Source organism: Crocodylus siamensis, chromosome 8 (assembly GCF_052110815.1).
Source record: "Crocodylus siamensis isolate JL-2025a chromosome 8, ASM5211081v1, whole genome shotgun sequence".
NCBI lineage: Eukaryota > Metazoa > Chordata > Crocodylia > Crocodylidae > Crocodylus > Crocodylus siamensis.
In genome coordinates this window covers 47077989-47092419 of record NC_143402.1, presented here as the reverse complement: position 1 = coordinate 47092419, position 14431 = coordinate 47077989, and positions in this window count along the sequence as shown.

Sequence of the window (14431 nt, the reverse complement as noted above, 5' to 3'; positions counted from 1 at the left end):
TCAACCCAGGAGTGCCCCCTACTGGCCCGCCACACGTGGTGGTAGAAGTGGGATACGAATACCCAGCTGTTTTACTACGGTGGGATCCCTGCACCCGCCACACAGCACAAATCCTGGAGTGGCCGGCATGGGTTCTGTGTGCAGCCCCATGTGGCCAGGGGCAGCTAAGCTGCATGTGGTTGCCACCCCAGCTGAACCAGCCTCACACAGAACCCAGCCTGGCAGATCCAGAACTGAGCCATGCACAGTGACTGCTCCAGCCCATCTGGAGCCTGCACTGCATGTAGTGCCACATGTAGTGCAGTACCCAGACCAGCTTGAGCGGGTGCTGAGTACATTGCGGCTGCTGCTCCAGCCAAACTGTGCTGCACTCAGCTCAGGTCCCAGACTGGCTGGAGCAGCTGCTGGATCAGGTATGCTGGGGAAGGGTGAGATGGGGACTCCATGAGCCCAATCTTGTTTGCAGACCAGTCCCATACCACGAACGTGCATTGTGTCCCATGTGACAGCACTGGAGGCTGGAAGGCGGGACTCCACAGGCTGCATGTTTGACACCCCTGGTCTAAACAATTGTAGGGCCCTTTCTCATACCTGCTAACTGTATTTATGGCACTGAGATGATCTTCTGCAAGTGTCTGGGGAATGCTGTTTCACCCAGATGCTATTTATTCAGAGTGAGGCCTACTGAGCTTTCACAGGAGGAAAGTGTGGGGTGAGCATAACCATGGTAAATCCCAAATGCCTAAGTACTGACACTCATGGATGAAAGAGCCACTTAGGCTCACAAAAGTAATAGGATCTGGGTCCTAGACATGGCTGGATAGAATCACAATGCCTTGCATATTCCCTTTCAGTTTGCTCTCTGGTCTTATCTCTTTGTTAAGAAAACACTTTGCTTACCTGTTACAAAGTCATTTCCTGAAACAGTAGGAATTAATCCTACATTAAGAGCTTGTCACTGTTATACAGATGAAGGTTCCCATTACCCATGGACTCATTAACCAAGTTCCATCCAGGTCAGTCAGGCAGCTGTCAAATGCCGGGTGCCTACTGGCTGACCAAGGCAAACTGGTAAAGGCTGTGACCCTTTTCCTTTTCGGACATCCATTCCCATGGATGTCCGAAATCCACCACCATTGCGCCAATACTTAATCAGAAATGCAAAAGAACACCGCTGCCAGCTCCCCAGCACCAGTTTGAGGGAAGGACAAGAACCTCTCTCCAGCTTGTTTCCAACTTGTGGTGACTAGTTTTTTTTCCTTCTGACTGAAGATACCAGGCAGTGTCCCTGTCTCAGCCACACTCAGACTCTCACTGCATCTGGAGTCTCCTCACCCTCTACATTAAAACTTTAATCCTGAATAAGAGTATCCAGACCAATTTAAATGCCATGAATTCGATTTCCTGTAGTGACCTTTGTGAATGTTTCTCATCTCCTCTACAGCAGAGAATACTGTAGGGAAGATACAGGAAAGACCCAACACTAATAGCCACTTCAATAACAGCTGCTTTTTTTTTTTTTTTTGCCAAATGACAGAAATTACTTGTGTGGGGAGGGGACAGTTTCTAAGGGAGCAAAATTACTTGTACATTTTGCATATAGCTTTAACAACAAAAAAAGGGCCAGGAGTGGAGAAAAAATTGGGGGGAGAGAAAAACCTTTCATTTGTTCATTTCAACACTGATCTAAAATGTAAAACAGATTTTAAGAAAGGTGTTAAGAAAACAAAAACAAAAAAATAAAAAAAGTGGTTTATGGAGGGTCAACCCCAAGGGATTTTCTTTTTTTGTAATCCGTCCCTCAAAGAAAAGCAACCACAGCCTTTGTCAGCCTCTCCCAGATGAAGCCAACATGAAGGACAGGATAGGAGAATTGGCCATGGGAGCACCCACCCTCCCCAAGCCTGCCAGGACTGAAAATTGAGCCCAGGATTCCTGAACCTCACTATCCTTTTGCTGTCTAGTAAATAGCTGTAAGAAAGAAAAAAAAAAGTGCAGTGCATGTTGGCTAGGCATCTCTCACCCCAGTCTAGAGATCAGTGATCCACACTGGGGGAACTACTCATCAGTTACTCCATTAGTTGGAGCAATAGAGATCTGTGTTGCAGCTCTTGATGCACATCTATACCTGGAGAAGTAGCACAGCCACGCAGCATCAGCTACTGCTGTGTTGAATTGCAGTGGCACAAATCAGTTGCCACTGTGGCGACTGAGGCTTTTCTGTTTCCCATACAGATTGAGTCTGGTGCTGCTGTCTTGGTCACCCCCCTAGCCTCCCTCCCCCCAATACTCTACTGGCTGTAACACTTCCACAGTGCTTCTGAGAGCTATTGACAAGTATGTCCCCTCCACTCATGCCCCATTTGCCAATCTGGAAATGAGACAGTAATGCCGCACTGGTGTGCTTAAGAACAGCAAAGGGTGATTATAGTACAGACTCATTTTTGAGTTTGGCATGTGAAAAGCAGGAGTGGGTGAATGGGGCATGCTCCTTGGTGGCATTTTGGCAGCATTGTGAAAGCTGCAGAGACATGCCCTTAGTCTCAACTCTGCTGATGATCACAGAGAGGTAGATTCACTTACAAGGTAGGAGATCCCAAAATGAAGGGTGCTTGTTCAACCTCAGTCCTTGCTTATGTGCACTGAGATACAAGTCTTTAATTCTGTGACTATGTGCCATTATTTTTCTAATATGTACCCTCCTTCAACATCCCAAACCTAAAGATAAGGTTTTTCCTATCATCTGAGTACTTGAGTTTGCAATCTCACCATGGAAGCTAAAGGTGTTCTGGAGCTCACAGTAAGTGCTTAGACCCCCAGTGCTTAGACCCCTTTACACATGTAGGATTGGGAACATCTGCTGGGTTTGTCACCAACTTTAGCTGAGTTCAGCACCAACCAGAGGATCCAAGACAGAATTTGCTTATTCTTCAGGAAAGCATTCCCCCCCAACCCTGTCCCACACACACACAATATGCATGCCCTGAAATGATCTGCAAAGACTGCACTTATCTTTCAAGTGACCTTGAACAAGCAAACAAACCAAAGACAATGAGAATGCTAGAAATCATTACTACCCAACATAATAGCAGTTCTGTTATGTCTCCAGGCAAAACGGTTGGAGTGTTGATATATCCATGATGACCCATGCAGTTTCCAGGCAAAAGGAAAGAAAAGAAGCCTTTTCACCTAAAGGAAAATGTTAACAAGGCCCATTTATTTACTGTAAACATTAGCCACCAAGGAAAATGGATAAGTTAGCGAGACAAAGGGCTAAAGCTGGAGGTATCTTGGGGAGTTCCAGGTCATAAGAGGGGTGGTGAGAAGGAACTGAGAGACTCCTAGGATGGTCCTGTACCTAGGATGGTCCATACCCTTAGGTCGGCACTTGGTAACACATTGGACCACATGCTGCCGCAGTGTGTGCTTCCTCTAGAAAATCTGCACACCAAAAATCTATCAAAGACAAGAATACCCAATTACCTAACACAGGAGGTAAACATTCCCACTAAGGGGAATGCCTTACTAGACTTGGTGCTGGCCACAGAGGATGACTTGGTGGGGGATCTGCAGGTAACCTAGGGGACAGTGACCACCTATTAATAGAGTTCACTATCTGGTGAAAGGTAGGAAAGATAACTAGCATGGCTGAAGTGCTAGACTTCAGGAAAGCCAACTTCAACAAGCTCAGGAGATTGGTTAGGGAGGGACTGACGGGAAAAAGTATCATAGAGATGAGAGTCCGGAAGGGTGGGCATTTCTCAAGGGACTGATCCTGCAGGCACAGAAAGGGACCATCCCAGTACACATAAAGTGGGGGCAAAAGAGCAAAGAAACCCTCTTGGTTGAGCAGGGAAATCCAGGAGAGCCTGAAGGAGAAAAGAGAGGCTTACAGGCAGTGGAAGAAAGGGGCAGCCACCAAGGAGGAGTATACCTGCTTGGCTCGAGCTTGCAGGGAAACAGTGAGGACGGCCAAAGTGGAAATGGAGCTTAGGCTGGCAGCAAAAGTTAAGGATAACAAAAAGTCATTCTTTAAATACATAGGAAACAAAAAGAAAGCACAGGATAATATACAGCCCCTTCAAGATGGAATAAGGCAACTGGTAACAGATAGGATGGCCAAAGCGGAGCTCCTAAATGATTTCCTTGCATCTGTGTTCCTGGACACAGATACAAGCATGCATCCCAATTGGACTTCAGTTCAGCATGAGATAGATACCAGCCAACCAACTGTTAGTTGACCTAGTAAAGGGGCACTTGGAGGAGTTGGATGTATTTAAGTCAACAGGCCCTGATGATCTTCATCCCAGAGTACTTAGGGAATTAGCTAGAGTCATAGTAGAACCACTGGCGTGACTGTTTAAGCGCTCGTGGTGCTCAGGACAGGTCCTAGAGGACTAGAAAAGAGAAATGTGGTCTCTATTTTCAACAGGGGGAGGAAGGAGGAACCAGGTAACTATAGGCCAGTTAGTCTCACCTCTATCCTTGGCAAGACCTTTGACAAAATTGTTAAGGATCACATTTGTGGGGGGCCAGCGAGTAAAATAATACTAAGAGGCAACCAGCATGGATTCATAGCAGGCAGATCCTGCCTGACTAACCTGGTTTCTTTTTACAACCAGGTCACAAAATGCTTGGATGAAGGAATAGAGGTAGATATTATTTACTTAGATTTTAAAAAGGCTTTCAACACAATGTTGCACCCAATTCTTATAAATAAACTAAACAGTTGCAATATAGATTATTACACAGTCCAGTGTGTGGAAAATTGGCTTATGGGATGCACCCAGAGAGTGGTGGCAGATGGGTCGGTTTCTACCTGGAGAAATGTGGGCAGCAGAGTCCTCCAAGGCTCTGTCCTGGGACCAGTACTGTTCAATATCTTCATTAGTGACTTGGATGAGGAGTAGAAAGCACCCTGTCCAAGTTTGCAGATGACACCAAACTATGTGGTGAGGTAAACAAACTAGAGGGCAGGGAGCAAATTCAGGCAGATTCAGACAGGCTGGGGAAGTGGGTGGAATAGAATAGGATGCAGTTTAACAAAGACAAATGCCATGCGTTGCACCCAGGGAGGAAGAAAACACACCTATAGCCTGGGAGTTGCCATTCTAAGTAGCACAACTCCGCAGTTGTAGGAAAGGGATCTCAGAGTCATAGTCGACTTGAAAATGAACATGAGCCGCCAGTGTGATGAAGTAATAAATAAAGCTAACCACACTCTTTCATAAGTAGGTGTATCACAAACAGTTCAAAGGAGGTGATACTTCCCCTCTATGTGGCATTGGTCACACCGCAGCTGGAGTACTGCATCCAGCTGTGGCTGTCACGTTTCAAAAGGGATGGAGAGAACCTGGAAATGGTTCAGAGGAGGGCCACCTGTCTGGTTAAAGGCCTATAGGAAAAACCCTACGAGGACCGATGGAGGGACCTGAATCTCTTCAGCCTCCACAAGAGAAGGTTGAGAGGTGATCTTGTGGCCCTCTACAAACTCATCGGAGGGGGGCAGCAGGAAATAGGAGATATGATGTTTACGAGGGTGCCCATCGGGGTAACTAGAAACAATGGCCACAAACTGAAGGAGAGCAAATTTAGGTTGGATATCAGGAAAAAATTCTGTACATGGAGGGTTGCCAAAATATGGACTATGCTTCCAAGGGAGGTGGTATTTAAGAGGAGATTGGACAGATACCTGACTGGGGTCATCTGACCCCAGCACTCTTCCCTGTCCAGGGCAGGGGGTTGGACTCGATGATCTGATAGGTCCCATCTAACCCTAAAATCTATGAAAACTATGAAACCTGTAGGAGTACACTTCTCATAAGACAATCACACCCTCTCCAATCTCTCAGTTCTAATTCTCAAAGGAATTTACAAAACACCTTTCATAGACGAGCCTACAAACTTTACTTCATAAATCTACAGGACACAAAAAATCATGGACGCAATATAAATGTAGCCCGGGTACACCTGGGGGGTGTGCCCTGTCTTCTGATGACAGTGGTAGTGGTCAGGGAGAGTGCCGTGGAAGGGGTCAGCTACTAGAGCAGCTTCCTCCACTCTCTATAGAGCTAGGCCACAACCAAGTACTTAACTAGGTACAATTTATTACAAGAATAAATACAGACACTTAATATAAGACATAGAATATTTACAAGGCTTAATATATAATACTATATATATTCCACAATTCACATATAATACCAAATATGAACCAAATAACTTACAACCTATACAACACAACATAGGGATATTAACTTATATAACCCAAAAAAATTAACAATGATATTTCTTTAAACCTTCACAAATAACAATACCAATATACACACTGAGCCATTCAAACACATAAACCATATAAAACCCCTTAAAAAATACCCCTAGCTATATAGCCCTTAACACAATGACAACCTCAAAATAGGAAGTGCACTCAGCACCTCCCTGAGGGGTTTCCCTGGAGCCCCTCCCCTTTAGGGCCCTGGGAACTGGACACACTCCTCCTGCAATGGTGGGTGGAGGCAACAGACCCTCCTTACCCATGTCAGCCTCTCTGCGGGGCCTGCTTCCCCAGTAACTCACACTTCCCCTCTGGAGAAGTCAAGTCTTGTCCCCTGGTGGCCAATCCCGCAAGAGCCTCTCCCCATTGACACCTTCGTCTCTCCTTGATAGCCCGGCCCTGCACTGGGCACCCAGGACTCTCTCTCTCTCCTTGCAGGCTCTGACCCCCCAGCCTCCCACCGGGGGTTATCCTCTTTCCCAGGCCCTGCTCTGGGCACTGGGGCTCTTTTAGTTAAAGTTGGAGCCACACTGCAGGGCTCCGGTCAAGGGCCAGAGCTAACGTGAGCAGACCCGTGCACCGGGTGAGGTCCGAGCAGCCTCAAGCTGTTCCCAGGGCCAGCTGCCCATGTGCTGATCCACACACTGCTGAAGCACACCTCAGGTGAAGTCCCAAGGACAGCCGTCTCTGGAGCTCCTCTCTCCTTGCTGTCCTTCATCATCTCTCCCCAGCCTGCCAAGCATGCTCCCCTTTTATACTCTTCAGGGGCTCCACCCCCAAAATAATCTGGACCTGACTGGTGCAGTTCTGATTCAGGTCCAGCTGCTCCTTGCCCCCTCCCTTGGAAAAGGGCATGGTATTGCTTCCCTTTGCTGTCTCTGGATTGGTAGACGAGCTCCATCAATGAAACAGCAGACCCTCAAGCCTGGGACTCTACCCAAGCCCCGAAAAAGGTAAGCCTCCTACATAAACATTGGATTTATGACACATTACAACCTGCCTGACATCTGATTCGACAGGTACCTGCCAGAGCTGATTGGTTACACTTTTCTTTCCCACCCACTTCCTCCCTCCCCTCCTTTTCTACCTTTTGTCCTTCTAATTTCCATGTGGCTTTCTTGCATAGGTACTGGCCTTTGGCTGCTTTACCACTCCATCCAGGACCATCTGCAGACAATTCCTCAGCCTGACAAAGGGTGTTTGTGCCCAAAAGCTAGCTAAGAAGAATTTTTCCAACTGTTTGAGTTGGTCTAATAAAAGATATCAGATTTACCCAAAGAACCTTGTCTGCCTAATTTCCAACTATTTACTTTTTCACAGACAGCCTCTTTTCTACCTTAGAAAACTACTACAGTAGAGTCTCGCTTACTTACCTTTGGCTCCCCTTGACCCATTTCCCCTACTCCCTTCCCTTCTCTACCTGTTGTTGTCCTAATTTCCACCTTTTTACATTCTCATTGATGTCCTGTCACACTTTTAGCTTCTCTCATTCCTGGAGCCTCAGAACAGCAGAGACTCCCTATGCCTGAAGAAGGATGATTGTACCTGAAAGATTGCTAAGAACTTTTTTCCAACTACTCAGTTGGTCTAATAAAAGAGATCACATCTACTCAAAGAACCTTGCCTGCTGCCTCTAGAGGCACATTAGCAGAGGCCAAATGCTTCTACAATTGTTCCAGAGGTGCTGTTTTGAAACTCACTCCAGACTCATGTCAAAGACCCTTCTCCCACTCCTGACAGCTGCAAATGGGTATGTGGTATGTAGGCTGAAGCCTGTGGTGTCCAAATGAGTTCACTAATTGAACTGTGCCAGTTTAGTCTCCCAATGTCTTCTTAAAGATTAATTCTCATTAAAGACAACAAATAATCAGTTTGTCATAGCCATAAAGGAGCTTTCTCTAACATATTCTTCCTAGGGGACATGCAACAAATATGGATTTTGGGCAGCTATGGCTGTAAAAATGGCTGAGACATAGTGAGCCACATTAGTCTGAAGTCGAAGTAGAAGACACAGTAGATTTGGACCTTATGGACCAACCCAGTGGTTCCCAATTTGTAGTACCACTGGGCAGTAGCCTTTGACTTCAAGAGGGCCAACTTCAATGAGTTTGGTGGGAGAGTCACTAGGGTCCTGGAGAGTAGGGGATCTGGGTGCCCAAGATGAGTGGTCATTCCTTAAGAAGACAATACTCAGACCCCAAGGGATGACAATCCCAACGAGAATCAAAGGGGGAAAGAGTGCTCAAAAGGCCCCCTGGCTCACCAAGGTCATTCGGGAATGCCTGATTGTCAAAAAGGAGGCATACACCCAGTGGAAGGGAGGGGCTGTCACCAAAGAGATGTATACCTCCATTGCTCAGGTTTGTAGGGGAGCTGTTAGGAAAGCTAAGGCAGATACGGAACGAGAACTAGCATCAAGGACAACAAAAAGTCCTTTTTTAAATACATAGGGAGTATGAAGAAGGCACCAGGTAATGTGGGGCCCCTGCAGGATACACTAGGCAATCTGGTGGTTGCACCAGAGGAAAAAGCAGACCTTTTTAACAATTTCTTTGCCTCCATTTTTTGTGCAGGGACTGGGACTCCCCCACCAAGATTCGGGACGGACTCAGGAGAGGCTCCGCCAGGCCTAGAGTCAGGGAGGACTGAGTTAGAGAACTTCTGGAGGGGCTGGACGTGTTCAAATCAGCAGGTCCAGATGTTGAGGCCCAAGGTGTTGAGGGAATTGGCAGAAGTTATTGTGGGGCCCCTGGCATGGCTTTATGAGCAGTCATGGTGCTCTGGCCAGGTGCCCCACAATAATTGGAAGAAGGCCAATGTGGTCCCCATCTTCAAAAAAGGGAGGAGGGAGGACCCAGGCAAGTATAGGCCCATTAGTCTTACTTCAATCCTGGGGAAGCTCTTTGAGAAGATTATCAAGGAGCACATCTGTGAAGGGCCAGAAGCAGGGATGATGCTCAGGGGCAACCAACATGGGTTCATTAGGGGCAGGTCCTGTCAGACCAACTTGACTGCCTTCTACAGTCAAGTCACAAAATCACTGGACTCAAGCGTCGCAGTGGATGTAGTCTTTCTGGACTTCAAGAAGGCCTTTGACACTGTCTCCCACCCCATTCTCATTAACAAGCTATGTGACTGTTGCATTGATGCCTACACAGTCAGATGGATAGCAAATTGGCTGAGGGGTCATACTCAGAGAGTGATGGTGGACAGATCATATTCATCCTGGAGGGATGTGAGCAGTGGAGTCCCCCAGGGCTTGGTCCTTGGGCCCGCACTGTTCAATTTCTTTATTAGCAACTTGGACAAGGGGATGAAAAGCACCCTGTTTAAATTCGCGGACAACACCAAGATTTGGGGTGAGGTGGGCACGCTAGAAGGGAGGGATGGGATACAGCTGAACCTGGACAGGTTACAGGGGTGAGCAAATGAAAATAGGATGAGATTCAATACTGACAAATGCAAGGTGCTGCACTTGGGCAGTAAGAACCAGCAGCATACCTACAGGCTGGGGAACTCCCTTCTTGAAAGCACAGTGACAGATAGAGATCTTGGAGTCATTATTGATTTCAAGATGAACATGGGCCGCCAATGCAAGGACACAGTCAGTAGTGCTAACCGCACCATGTTGTGCATCCACAGATGCATCACAAGCAGGGCCAAGGAGGTGATCCTTCCCCCTTATGCAACACTGTTCAGGCTGCAGTTGGAGTATTGCATCCAGTTCCGGGCACCACACTTCAGGAGGGATGCGGACAGCATTGAGAGGGTCCAAAGGAGGGCCACTCGCATGATCAGGGGACAGCAGGGCAGACCCTACAAGGGGGCGCTATGGGACCTGAACTGTTCAGCCTTGATAAGAGAAGGCTGAGAGGGGACCTGGTGGCCATCTGTAAACTTACTAGGGGGGACCAGCGGGGAATGAGAGAGACCTTGTTCCCCCAAGCGCCTCCCGGAGTAACAAGGAATAACGGCCATAAGTTGTTAGAGAGTAGGTTCAGACTAGACATTAGAAGGCACCACTTCACTGTCAGGGCATCTAGGATCTGGAACCAATTTCCAAGGGAAGTGGTGCTGGCTCCTACCTTGGGGGTCTTTAAGAGGAGGTTTGATGATTACCTAGCTGGGGTCATATGAGCCCAGTTTTCTCTCCTGCCCAGGGCAGGGGGTCGGACTAGAAGATCTGCAAGGTCCCTTCCGACCCTACATCTATGAAATCTATGTACACATACCACCAGTGGTACACAGACAGCCTGTCATTGGTATGCATTAACAGAATTATAGTTACTTTATATGACAAAAATTTGCTGGTGGTACTTAAGGAACTGAAAAATTTGCTGGTGGTACTTAGGTTATATTGTTTTAAATTGGTGGTGTGCAATCTGTCAGAGTTTGGGAATCACTAGACTAACCAAAAGATTGAAAGAGAGGGAGAGAAAGTGGCACAAGTATTCATGACCCCAAGCTCACTTCATCACATGCCATGAAAGATAGCTAGAAGTGATGCTAAACACACACTTCCTTTGTGTGTGACTGGCTACTGAAAATGGCAGGTCTTACCATGCAAGTGTGACAGGCTACTAGGCTTGAATGGACCTCATGTGTAGCCATGCATCTGACTGCATACACAAACATTTCACCACAGGTGTGCACAAAGCCAATGCACTATTCACTTGACATAAGAAAAAGGGTTTTTTTCCCTTTAAGTTCCTAGCCCTTGTGTTTGCTTGGGTGCAGAGTGGGCAGGAGAAGGCCCTCTTGGGTTATACTTGGGTCACAGGTAAGTTAAAAGAATAGTTTCATTTTTAACCTCACTGTGGTCTGACTGTTGTCTGAATCCTCAGCTTTGGCAGTACTGCTTGGGGTCTGGCATCAGCACTGGGAACTCTATGACTTGCACTAATGCCATTTTAGCAAGGGGGTGGGCAAGTATTGGTTGGCTCTTCCCCCTTTGCAACTGACTCTATAGCTGCTGGAACAAGCCCAAATGTGGTATAGTTAAAGTAGAGAAAGGTTGTGGGTAGCACGTGGGCCTGCAGTCAAGCAAACTGGGCCATACCCTGCTTCTGACTCTCTCTATGGTCTGGGCAGAGGCCACAGAGAGACATTCAGCATCTCCCTGTGCCATGACTACAAATGAAAACTTTCCCATGGAGCATTTAGATCACAAGCAATACTTTGAGGGTTGAAAACAGCAAGTTTTTGAGTACTTGAGAACAATTTTTCCACTGTGCACAGGCCCTTTTCATGGAAGTGCTGTGTTGGCAAAACATCCTATTTTTATCCCAATAGTTTTCAACCAGCTCTGGTCTCTTGTTGCTATGACATGCAGGCATTTTGGAGAGACACGCTGGCTGTCCTTAAACTCCAGTCATAAATTTGTTCAGATCCAAGCTGCTGTTTTACTGTGAGCCGACTCCCACTAGTGGTTCTTCTAATCCATTGTGTCCAGTTATTTCAGAATGACTCTGTTCTACTGAAGGCTCCTCTAGTGCAGAACAAGAGCCCCACTGATTCTGACCTTCCCCTCACTGATCTCAGTGCTAGCACATCTGGGACTGTCACTCCTGAAAACCCCTCTAGCAGACCAAAGAGTATTACCAGGTAAGGATTCCTGAAAGCACAGGCAAGTTCCCCTTCCATAGACTGAAAGGAGTTACTCATGGGCTCTTTTCTACAATCCTCACTAGGAAGAAGAGGAAGTAAAAATCAGAAGTTATTACAACTACCCAAAAATCCAGCCTGTTCCTTAGCTTTTCCTTTGTTGAAAGGTGCTTTTGCAACACAAGGATATAAATCTGCATCATTCCAGTGCTTGCAGAACCCACGCACCTCCCCATTCAGCCCCTCTGCTCCATAGCTCTTGGGGACAACCTTACCTCACAGCATCTTGTGGCACTGCCCCTTAGTTTTGCATTCCCACTTCTCACTTTGCAGTCACTGAGCACTGGAAGGTGCTGTGGCCTGCTCAGGATACAGCCAGTGTTGGCAGCAGAGTGGGATCACATAACATTCCTGTGTGCAAGCCTCACAACTTAACCCACTTCAAAAGGTGACTGAACCAGTTCTTGCAGGTATAGGTTTCCCTCAATTTATGCGTGGATTCCTGGAAAACTGAGCATAAATTGAATTTGCATAAAGGGAACCTAGTTTATAATGTAACAAATAGAGATATGCTCCCATAGTGGTAGGGGAGGGAGGGAGGGACGCCGGGAGAGAGGGGTGCCGTGCAGCCCAGCGGCTACAAGAAAGCAGCATCTGCCACTCCCGGGGCTGCAATGGGGATGGCACAGGGGTCTTCCCAGGGCTTGGGGCAGGCAGCAGCCTGTTCTCATCCTGCTGCAGGCTGGGGCTGGAGGCAGCACCGGGCTCTTCCCAGTGCTCAGGGCAAGCTGCAACAATGGGAGACAGACTGCTGCCACCCCAAAATTCCCTACAGCTCCCCCCAACCTGCCTTCCCAGAGCTGCCGCCAAGCACCAGGAAGAGCCCAGTGCCACTGCCAGCCCTCGCCTGCAGCAGGACAAGAGGAGGCCACTGCAACCCCTGAGCACCAGGAAGAGCCCGGCATGGTGCAGCCTAGCAGCTACACGCAGTTGGTGTCAGCATTCCCAGGGCCACTGCATCAGGGACTGGGGTGAGTGGGGCCCCAGCCCTCAGCCCTTTCCCCTCCCCTCCCAGACTTACCTGCTTGGGGGAGAGGGGAGCATGCCTACGCCGATTGCGTAAGAGTGAATTTACCTCGTATATAATGAATTTGGGGTATAAAAAGAATCATTGCATAAGAGCGAATTCACATATACAGAACTGGCATAAGTCAAGGGAAAACTGTATAACCTTTCATAGGTATTGGACATGATAGATCGGGGTGCAGAACTCCGTATACCTCTGAGTGCTGGAAGCTGCCATGGGAGGTGAGCACTGCAGAACAAGGACAATTCTGGACATACCCTGCTCACCCTCTGCTACCATGTGAGAGGATACTGAGCTAGGGAAGACGACCTGTGGTCTGACCCTGTAAATTGAAGTTCTCATGTTAACCAGCCTTTCTCTACTTCCACCTTGAACAGTGTTGTCCTGTTCTAGCAACAGAACAGCCAGCTGCAGAGTTTGGCTGCGGAACAGATTCTTGGAGGAGACATCTGGGAGGTAGCAGCCAGGGAGCACAGCTGGCCCACGTGGGTGGCCAATGCACATCTGAGACCTGTACTGAATGATATTGTATCTGGCTGGCAGCTCTTCTCCCCCCACCCCCGCACTTTTTTTTTTTAGCATTTGATTTCAACACAAGGTTGCAAAAGCAAGGACCAGAGTTAGAACAAAAACCAAGTTTCCTCTTTTTCCTTCTCCCCGAGGAATGACCGAGGTGCAGCCTGACAGCCAGACAACCATGAAGGCTGTCACAGAGTCAGTGGTGGCCACCAACCCCCTTGAATGGGAACCATGAGTGCTACAGGCCGGAGGCTCAAGTGCTCAGTAGGACCCAGGCTCAGTAGTCCCCAGGCTCAGACTGCACCAGTTGTGGATCTAACCCTGTATCCTTGGGCTGTGTTTTGTTTGGACAGCCTCTGCCCCATTTAGGAGTTCTTCTCACTGAAACCAATCAACTCCACACAAGTGCAGAGATTCAGGGATCAAACTGTAGGCTTCCCCCTCCAGCACTACACTCAGGCCATGTGGGTCTGGTCTGCAAGGCTTGTTTCATTGTTGTAACCAAGAGGACCACAAACTTCTTTCACATAAAAGCTCAAGTTCTGTAGTCAGAGAGTCACAAAAACAAGATGAGAGAAAGCACCAATGTATCATGTCGAGGACTGGCTCAGCTGGTCAGGTGACTAGCAATTCCACCAGCTTTCATATCCGTTGCTCTGTCAGAGCCAAAGCCAAAGACCACTGCCCCTGCTTCACTAGTGCCCTGAAACAGCACAGCAAGGGGGAAGCAGATAGAGGTACAGGTGCATGAGCCAAATCTTCTCTTCACACCAGCCAGGGAGTAGCACTGATTGCCAACCACAGAAGCAGCTACTGGATGCACAGGCTATAGGACAAGCAAAGCTAAGTAGTCCTGGCCAGTTTTGAGACAAAGGATCACGTCTGACCTACTTCATTAGGTGGTAGGAACTTCCCAAGACCCTTTGACTCCAGATAAGCACAGCCTG